Here is a 9,492-nt window from a genome sequence, read left to right on the forward strand (position 1 = left end):
TTCCTGCTTACCCTCACCTTGCCCAGCCCCTCTGCTTCCCCGTGCTTTTCTGCACGTCCCTCCTGCCAGGGGACAGACCGACTAAAAATAGTCCCTGCAGCCTTTCTCGCCCACAGCTGCCCAAAGAGCAGGAAATGAGGGGGGGCCGGGAGGCCCATGCCCTGTCCTCCCCCACCAACTCCCAGCTCAGAGCCTTGTCCAGCACTCCAGCCAGGGGCGGATGCCAACTTGGCCATCTCAGGGGCATCCTACACCCCTTTCCCTAGGGGGAGGCCTGCCCAGAAGTGCCTACAGTCACAGAGCTGCCCCTGCCCTGCGGGAGGAGAAAGGAGGCAAGTGGTCTAGAGGGAAACCTTCCCAATTTCTGACAAATCAGTGCCAACCACATTGTGGGCACAGGGAAGCAGAGCCTGGTTCCACTGGCTGGTCTTTTGAGGGCAGAGGGAATTGGTGCGGAGAAGTTTGTGCCAGTTTCTTTCATCCTGGCCTAGCTGGAAGGAAGACAAAATATTGCCTTAGCCTCAATGATGCCAGTCCCGTTTTCCAAAACATGTGGGTACAGACATAGGGGTTTCGATAGTCACCCCCAGATACCATGGGAAAAAATAAAGAGGACAGTAGATGTTGGCCACCCACACATAAAGATAGAAACGAGAATAGGTCATGCCTACCAGGCTGGCATGAGTTGCCTTTGAGCTGAGTCAGAGGCTAGGAGAGAGAAGCCTGGGTGCTATGGTGCCAGGGGCTACAATGCCCTCTCCTCATCCCAGCTGGGATTCCTGACACCACCCAGGCCTAGGGGAGATCCTCCCCATACAAGAGGCAGGAAACCAGCATAGTGACTCTTCCAAGACCTGCAGAGGAGCCTGTTCCATGAGGCAGGCGGGAAACCCAGGAGTCCTGGCACCCAGCCCAGAGAATAAATAAGAGAAACACCTTGGAGAGGAAACAGCCTGAGATAGAGGCAGACACATGGCGCCCCCAGCAGCTCCCAGATGTGACCCATAAGGAGGCTGAGGCCCAAAGGGCTGGACAGGAAAAGGTAACAAGAAAGGGAGAAGAGCCAGGCACCCATGGTTCATGCCTGTAACCCTAGCTACTCAGAGAGGCTGAGATCTGAGGTCCGTGGTTCAAAGCCAGCCAGGACAGGAAAGTCCTGTGAGACTGTTATCTCCAATGAATCACCCCTCCCCCCACAAACAAAAAAATGGAGCTGTAGTTCCAAGAGGTAGAGCACTAGTCTTGAGCACATAAACTCAGGGACAGTTCTCAGGCCCAAAGTTCAAGCCCAAGACTGGGAAAAGAAAGTGAGGTGGTGGGAGTGAGGGAAGAGAAGACCAGCCTAGTTTTGTGCCTGTTGTCCCCTCTTTCTAGTCAGTCAAAGGTGCTGGCATTAAAGCCATCAAGTATTAATCAGGGCCTCAGGTGCTGGGTGTGTTTCCCCTGCCCTGTTCACTAGGTCCCAGCTGGCTCATTCCTGAGCTTCCTCTGGCACCCCTTCCCTGGGACCAAGCCAAGTGAGGAGTCAGCAGGCTCAAGGTGGTGCTCAAGAGGCCTGGGCAGTGCCAGGGGCAGCCCTTACACCATCCTCCCACTGGCTTCCCTCCCCCTGCTCTCAGCCGCCACACATATCTCAGCTGTCGAATCGGATTAGGGCTGCTGCCCAGTGAGCCGGACAAGGAGGCCACTGGGTAGGGGAGAGACAGAGACAAGGACGCAGAGCAGGGATGGCAGAAAGAAGGTGGAGACAGAGCTCAGGGGAGAAGCTGTGGATCCCCAGATGAAGGAAGCACCTGATGGAGAAATGTGTACTCTCTGACCACAAGGGTGCTGGTACATCTGTGTTGGGTGAATTCTGCAGCCCTCAGGGGAGCAACAACTCTGCCGGGCTCCCCCACGCCTGACAGGGAAAGGAAACTGAAGGCAGAGAGACTGACCTAGATTTAATAAGAGAATCCCATTCTGGAACCCTCCAGCCATAACTACCATTTGCATTGTGCTTTACCATACATTACCAGGTGGGGTCTTTATGGCAGTGTCCCCATAGGCAGGCTCAGCTTGGTACTGATAAGATTTTTACAAATGAGGGAAGAGAATGAGGCTTAGAGAAAGAGGAGACTGTGTACTGATGCACAGTGACCCCCACCCTCTGTGCTCCAGCTGAATTTCAGTCATTTTCAGGTTTCTGGTTCCAGGTCTACTGTTCACACCCAGAACCCCCACTTTCTTCCTTAGATGAAGAGCAGAAGTAAACCTGAAAGCCACTGCATCACTTGCCCTTTCCTCCAAGAATGAATGTATTGGGTTCTGACAAAGAGGGGAAAAGAAAGTGGGAGTAGGGAGAAGAGGGCCAGCCTGGCTCTCACCTGCTGTCTCTTCCTTCTAGTCAGCGTCAGAGGTACTGACATTGTCATCAAGTTATCAGGCAGGGCCTCAGATGCCTGCTGTGTTTCCCCTGCTCTGATCTCTGGGTCCCAGCTGGTTCATTCCTGTGCTTCCTTTGGCACTACCAACCCTCAGAGGACCTTGGGAGCCATGGAGGAAGACAAGAGCACATCCCATAGCTTGACAGTTTACCAGACTGGCAATGTGCTAACCACCCCTACCACATACTGACAGCCAGAGGAGGGTATCTCTCAAAAAGTGACTGGTCTCTTCTATCTCCCTTTTCCCCAGCCTGCCACCACCACCACCACCACCACCACCACTACCACCACCACCACCCCTCCCCCAGGCAAGAGACACATATGGTGATTCAGACAATAACCACTCTTCCTATACCAGACCCCAGAATGAGATGCCCCAGATCTTTAGAAAGCAGGGCTTACCAGCCCACCATGGGGGGGGGGAGGGGGAAGAGAGAATAAGTCACTGTAAACAGTAGGTGCATGAATGCAAGCCCTTTCCCAGAAGGCCTGCAGGAAGGCACAAGCTTGGGGACCTCCCAGCTCTGGGGTAACACCAGGAGCTTGAGGCTCTGAAAGCCAAAAAACCCAGGGAGCTGGCATGGCTGGTAGACCTCCCCAATCTGGTCCACACCCCCTTCCCCAGCCATCTGGACTGAGCCTGTTCTGGCCTGAGCTACAGGGATCCCTCAGATGCATGCAAAAACTCAAGAGATCCAAAACTCATATAGATCTTCCAGCCACACGTTCTGTACACGCAGGCACATGGGGGGAGGGGGCTTTTCACAGTCAGCATTGAGGTGTTAGGAGGGATGGGGGGTGGCGCTAAGCTGAAAGAACTTTCCCTAGAGGAAAAGGTCGCCAAAATGCTTATAACATCCATTACCCTCCAGCAAAGCCCAGGCCCTCTCTCTCCAAGGGTGCAATGAACCCAGAAAGAGACATTAGCTCCTACAAGGTGAGTAAGGAGTAAGGCAGGGTCCTGGGCTCTTTGGCTGAGAAGCTGAGAGAAAGCAAGAGAGAAATCCCTGGAGAAGGCTGAGGTTCCCCTCTTGGGTTCTTCCCCAGCTGGCTCTATTACCCCAGCTCTTGCCAATTCTCTCATCTAGGTGAGTGGGGGAAGGGGTACGAGGGAATACAGCAAAGGAGGGTACAAGGGCACAGGGCCTGGGAAGACCTCTCCCCTACACTTTGCATTCTTAGCTAGAGAATGGAGATTGCCTGAGGGGAAATGCAGGAGGGGTGCGGGAGGGCCGGGGGCTTTGAGCTTTCAGACACCCCACTGTTCTCAGGGTCCCACCTCCCAGGACTACAGTGAGCCGTGGGGTCGGAGGGATGGGGAAAGCCTGAACTGGGTAAGAGGAAAAAAAAAAAAACGGCAAGATCAGAAGCAGAGGGGCCAGGCAAAAGGCAGCCAAGGGAGAATTGGGAAAGGGGTGTGTGCACATCCTACCTGCTCAGGTGTGTGCCAGCAGGGTGGCGATGGGGTTCCCAGGAGAACCGGGGGAAGCCCTCTCAGCTCGATTCAGGATTCCCCCCAGCTTCTGGGTTAGGCTGCTGTAAGAAGCACAGGTTCCCGTTGGGTCCTAAAGCCCACTCTCAGGCTCTCCCAGCCTTCTACTATCAGCCCCAGGTCAGAGGGTGCAGAGCTGATGGATGGGGAAAAATAATCCACTGGAAGAAAAACAGGAGTCTGAGTCATGGGATAGGAGCAGGAACAGTACCTAGTCTTAAACACACAGCGCGTTTACAGATGACTTCAGTCGAAGACAGGGTACCATGGGACAAGAGGAAAGAGATATTTCTTCCAGCCAGCCCTAGAGCCAATGGGTTTGGGCTGAGATGCTGGAGATGGGGTTAAGCTTTACCTAGCACTCCTGCTGAGCTATATTTAGCTTTAAAAATTTTGGGAAAAGGGACATCACTATCCCTAATTAGAAACCATCCCTAGAAAATCCTGTTTGCTAATAAAAAAGGCAAGATGACCCAGGCTTACTAGCCTACATGGGCAAATAGATTTATACATGAGTCTGAGCAGGTGGGGCTGGAAACACCAATGTCTTTGGGATACATGCAATCTTTTTTTCGTTGGTCAATCGTGTGGCTTGAACTCTGGGCCTGGGTGCTGTCCCTGAGCTTTTCAGCTCAAGGATAGCGCTCTGCCTCTTTAGCCACAGTGCCACTTCCAGTTTTCTGGTGGCTAATTAGAGATGAGTCTCACAGATGTTCCTGCTCAGGCTGGCTTTGAACCTTGATCCTCAAATATCAGCCACCAGCACGTGGCAAAACGTGCACTCTTAATTCAAAATGGCACATCAAGCCAGGAGCCAGTGGCTCACACCTATAATCCTAGCTACTCAGGAGGCTGAGATTTGAGGATCACCATTCAAAGCTAGCCTGGGCAGGAAAGTCCATAAGACTCTTTTTTTTTTTTTTTTTTTTGGTCGGTTGTGGGGCCTGAACACTGTCCCTCAGCCCTTCAGCTCAAGGCTAACACTCTACCACTTGAGCCACACCACAACTTCCAGCTTTTTCTGCTTATATGGTGCCGGGGAGTCAAACCCAGGGCTTCATGCATGCAGGGCAAGCACTCTACCACTGAGCCACCTTCCAAGCACCTCTGTGAGATTCTTATCTCTAATAAACCACTCAGAAAATGGGAAGTGGCACTGTGGCTTAAGTGGTAGATTGCTTGCCTTGAGCTGAACAGGTGAAGGACAGCGACCAGGCCCAGAGTTCAAGCCCCACGACCAAAAAAAAAGGCACATCAGTAGAAGAACAAGATGTAGATATTAGGGGTCAAGAGGAGCCTCACCTAGCCTTTAACAGGGTCCTGTATCCTTCTTGTTAAGTATTAGGACTTGAACTTGTGACCTGGCACTCTTACTTGGCTATTTTGTACAAGGCTGGTACTCTACCACTTAGCCACATCCTTACTTTCTGCTTTTCTCTTTTTGCTGGTTAGACGTAGATAAGAGTCTCTTAGATTTTTCTGTGTGGGCTGGCTTTGAACCAAGATGCGTCAGATGTTTTCTAAGTAGTTAGACTTATAGGTGTGAGCCATCAGTGCCCCAGCTTTGGATTGAGAACATGCTGAAGAATTGCGCTTATCCCCAGCAACAGAGAAGGGAAAGTGTCATGGGGTGAGGGGGCAAAAGTCTAGGAACTGGAGGGAAGGGAGACAGCATTAACCTCTTCCTAGAAGGGGAGAGGGCAATAATGATGACTCCACTGCTTTCCATCTAGCAGAAAGAACTGGGGAAAGGAGCTGGGTGGCAAGGACAAGGATAAAGGGCCCTAGGGTGGAGTCCTTGGGGGTGAGTTCAGGTCAAGCCTTTCGCCCTAATGTGCCTCAGTTCTCTCCCAGCTGTTAAACAGGGCTCTGGGTGCTTCCCAGGCAGCTAATGAGTGTTTACAAAAGGGCTTGGAGATCCTCAGATCTCAGCTGGGCCACCACTACAGTTATAAAGCTCATCAAGAGCAGTTAGGGGAAGGGGGAAATAAGATTGCTCTCTTCTGAGCAAAGGATGGCTCAGTGGCCACAGGATATCCTTGTGCCCAGGATGGAGGTCACCCTCCTCCCCCACCTCTAACCACCACTAAAAGCTGGCTTCCAGCTAGCTGTAGGCAGAACCCAGACAAGCAGCTGGTCTTCATTAACTGCAGCTTTTCACCCCCCACTGTGAACCCACAGCTTCTACAGGCCTAGGCTATAGGGGGCTGCCCTAGCCTGACCTTGCAGCTGACACTGGACTGAGGGATGGGGGCTGGGGGACACCACACCAAAGGCCAAGTTACCACCTGAAAAGTCAAGCCAGCTTCCTTTTCCCCATTGGGAACAAGGAAAAGGGGAGAAAGGAGTGTGGGGGTGAGAGTGGAGGTGGGGAATTTAGGGCAAACAGCAGGCAGTGAAGTCAGCTGGATGGAGGCCCAGAAACCCCCACACCCTGGGGCCAAGTCTTACTCTAGCTTTGCTTTCAGCTAGAGTCTTGGCCAGGCCCCAAACTAGGGAAGGCCCTGGCTGCCCCTTTCCGCCTCCCTACCCCCACCCTTATTAAATACACATTTTATCTCTCAGCATCTTCATTATCTTAACTGAAGGAGACAAGCAGTGGATGGCGGCAGCAGAGAGCGGCAGGAGAGGGGGGGCCGGTGTGGGGAGCTAGGCGCACCCTTGTTATAAAATGCTGATCTAGCTCTTCCAGGCAGTGTGGGAAACAGAGGAGGGATCAAAGTGAGTGAGGCTGATTCAGAACTCAATTAGAGCTTAAAAAAAAAAAAAACAACAAAAAACAAAACAACAAAAAAAAAAAACCAGAGCTGGCTCTCCTTTTGCCAGTCTTCAGTCTTTACCCTGCCTCTTGCACTCAATTAGCTTCTACTGCTAGTGCCTTGGGCCTGGAATCAAGGGGAGACCAGAAGGCATACCTTTGCCCAGCTACAGAGGCTGTCTGGAGTGCATACTTCCTTTTTTTTTTTTTTTGTCGGTCGTGGGGCTTGAACTCTGGGCCTGGGCGTTGTCCCTCAGCTCTTCAACTCAAGGCGAGCGCTCTACCACTTGAGCTACAGCATACTTCCTTTTCAGTAAGCCTGGGAGACCACAACTTTCTCCAAAAATGAAAAAGTTAAGCTATCAAAGGCGAGTTCCTTCCCAAATCCTGTTACCTTCAGGCAGTTTCTGGCCAATCTCTAGGGAACACTAGGTAACACTCAGGCAGGCCTCCCCCCTTCCTAGCCTGTAGATCTCACTCCCCAGTGGAAGCTTCCTTGAAGCCACATGGAGGCTGCCTCAAGCAACATCTGACATCAGAGGGAGTGATCTCTATGCAGCTGAGAGGCCAATAAATGCTTACCAACTACGCCAAGACAGTGGGATGAAGTGCCCTCCTTTGCAGAAGCCTGTTCTCCCTCAGTGCAAAAGTACCACGGTTTACCTCCATCTCAGTTCTCAAGAAAGCAGAAAGGCAGCACCTTGCCTGGTTCACTTATCAGTTCACTAAACAGATATTTAGGATACAAATGCAAATAGAGGCTAGCGATATTGCTCAGTAGTGTTTGCCTAATACGTGTGACACCCTGATTCAATGTCCAGTATGGGGGGGAACACCCCAAACCCCCTCAATTATGCCTTTTTCTTCTCCCACAGTAGTCAGGATAATTCCCCTCTCTCCCTGTCTCTATATATACACTCAGATGTAAGTATGTGCCAGTACTAGAGCTTGAACTCAGGACCTTATGCTTTACCCCTTGAGGCACACCTCTACTTCCAACTTTTTGCTGGTTAATTAGGAGATAAATCTCTGAAGTACCTAGGATTATAAACATGAGCCACCAGTGCCTGTGGTCACTACACACACACACACACACACACACACACACACTCACTCAGATCTCAGTTCTGAGTACTTCCAACTTTTTGCTGATTAGGAGATAAATTTCTGAAGTACCTAGGATTATAAACATGAGCCACCAGTGCCTGTGTTCACTATACTAACACACACACACACACTCACTCAGATCTCAGTTCTGAGTAGTTGGGACTGATGCAATTCATATATATATATATATCCCAGAAGCCAGAAGTGGAGCTGTGGCTCAAGTGGTAGACCACTAGCCTTGAGCAAAAAAGCTCAGGGACAGCACTCAGGCCCTAGGACCAACAAAAACAAAACATAAGCCACATCACATCACCACTTCTTGGGTTTTTGTTGTTTTGCCAGTCCTGAGGCTTGAACTCAGGGCCTGGGCACTGTCCCTGAGCTTCTTTTGCTCAAGGCTAGCACTCTACCACTTTGGCCCCAGTTTCACTTTTAGCTTTTTCTGTTCATATGGTACTGAGGAATGCATCAAGCACTCTACTACTGAGCCAGTCCCAACCCCTTGGGTTTTTTTTGTTTTTTGGTCGGTGACACAGCTTTAACTCAGGGCCTGGGGTGTCCCTAAGCTCTTTTGCTCTAAGGTTAATGCTGTACCTCTTTGAGCCAGTTCCACTTCCAATTTTCTGGTGGTTTATTGGAGATAAGAGTCTCACTGACTTTCCTGCCTGGGCTGGCTTTGAATCTCAGCCACCTGAGTAGCTAGGATTACAGGCATGAGACACCAGTGCCTGGCCACTTCTTGGTTCTTATTGTACATCTTAAAAGGGAACTTATTTTTCTGATCTCTGGCTAGCCTGGATCATACACACTCTTGCAGTTAGCTAGCCACAGGTAAGTCTTCCTCAAGCCAGAAATTTCTGTCAACCCGCTCTGGGTTGAAGCTCACAAATTTTATTGGGTTTATGTTCTTTCCACGGCAATACCCAACATTTTATGAATACCCTCCTCCCCCACCCCTCCCCTGCCTTTTTTTTTTTTTCAAAGATAAACCAGGATATAGACACATACCCCACCACCTTCAAAAGGAAGAATGTAGGTCAGTATCTCTGCCACTACTCTGTGTGAAGCGGCCTATGATCCTGGCAAAAACTAGTAACCACAGGCCCATCCCATCCTACTAAAACTCCCACCAGCTTCCCATAGCTCTCAGCTCCAGTGCAGTAAGAACAGCCAGGAAAGGACTCTCTTCCTCCTTTCTTCTCCAGCTGTCTGAATTACACTTAAGACTTTACTGACAAACATATATCAGCTTTTGCTCCCACAAGGGCAGCGGAAGCCAGGCGGGGACTCTAAGTCTGCTTCACGCATCATTGATAGAACCAGCCCTGTTCCGATTGCTACAAGTCTTAAGAGCAGCAATGACCTAGAAATCGAGGGTGTGTGTGGAGGGGGGGTGGGAGAGAGAGCTAAAGGAAAGGAACGAACAAACCAGTACACAGAAAGCCCTATTTCCAAATACCAGGGGAAGGAGAGAGAAAGGAGGTAGAAGGGAAAGAAATTGGGCCCCTTTGAGTCTGCCAATGTGATCTTGGCTGGAAGCCAGAGAGGATACACAGCAGCCCCAGTGCGAGTCAAGCCATGTTACTGACTCAAGCCCTACAGTGAAGAGGAAGGCGCCAAGCCTCAAACACCGCGAGGTGGGGAGGCAGCTCCTTTTTGGGCAGGATCCTACTGTGGACACAGAACAGACAGCAGCTGCCCACAGTGTG

This window comes from Dipodomys spectabilis, unplaced genomic scaffold, assembly GCF_019054845.1.
Source record: "Dipodomys spectabilis isolate Male_0828 unplaced genomic scaffold, ASM1905484v1 ptg000018l, whole genome shotgun sequence".
In the NCBI taxonomy this organism is placed as follows: Eukaryota; Metazoa; Chordata; class Mammalia; order Rodentia; family Heteromyidae; genus Dipodomys; species Dipodomys spectabilis.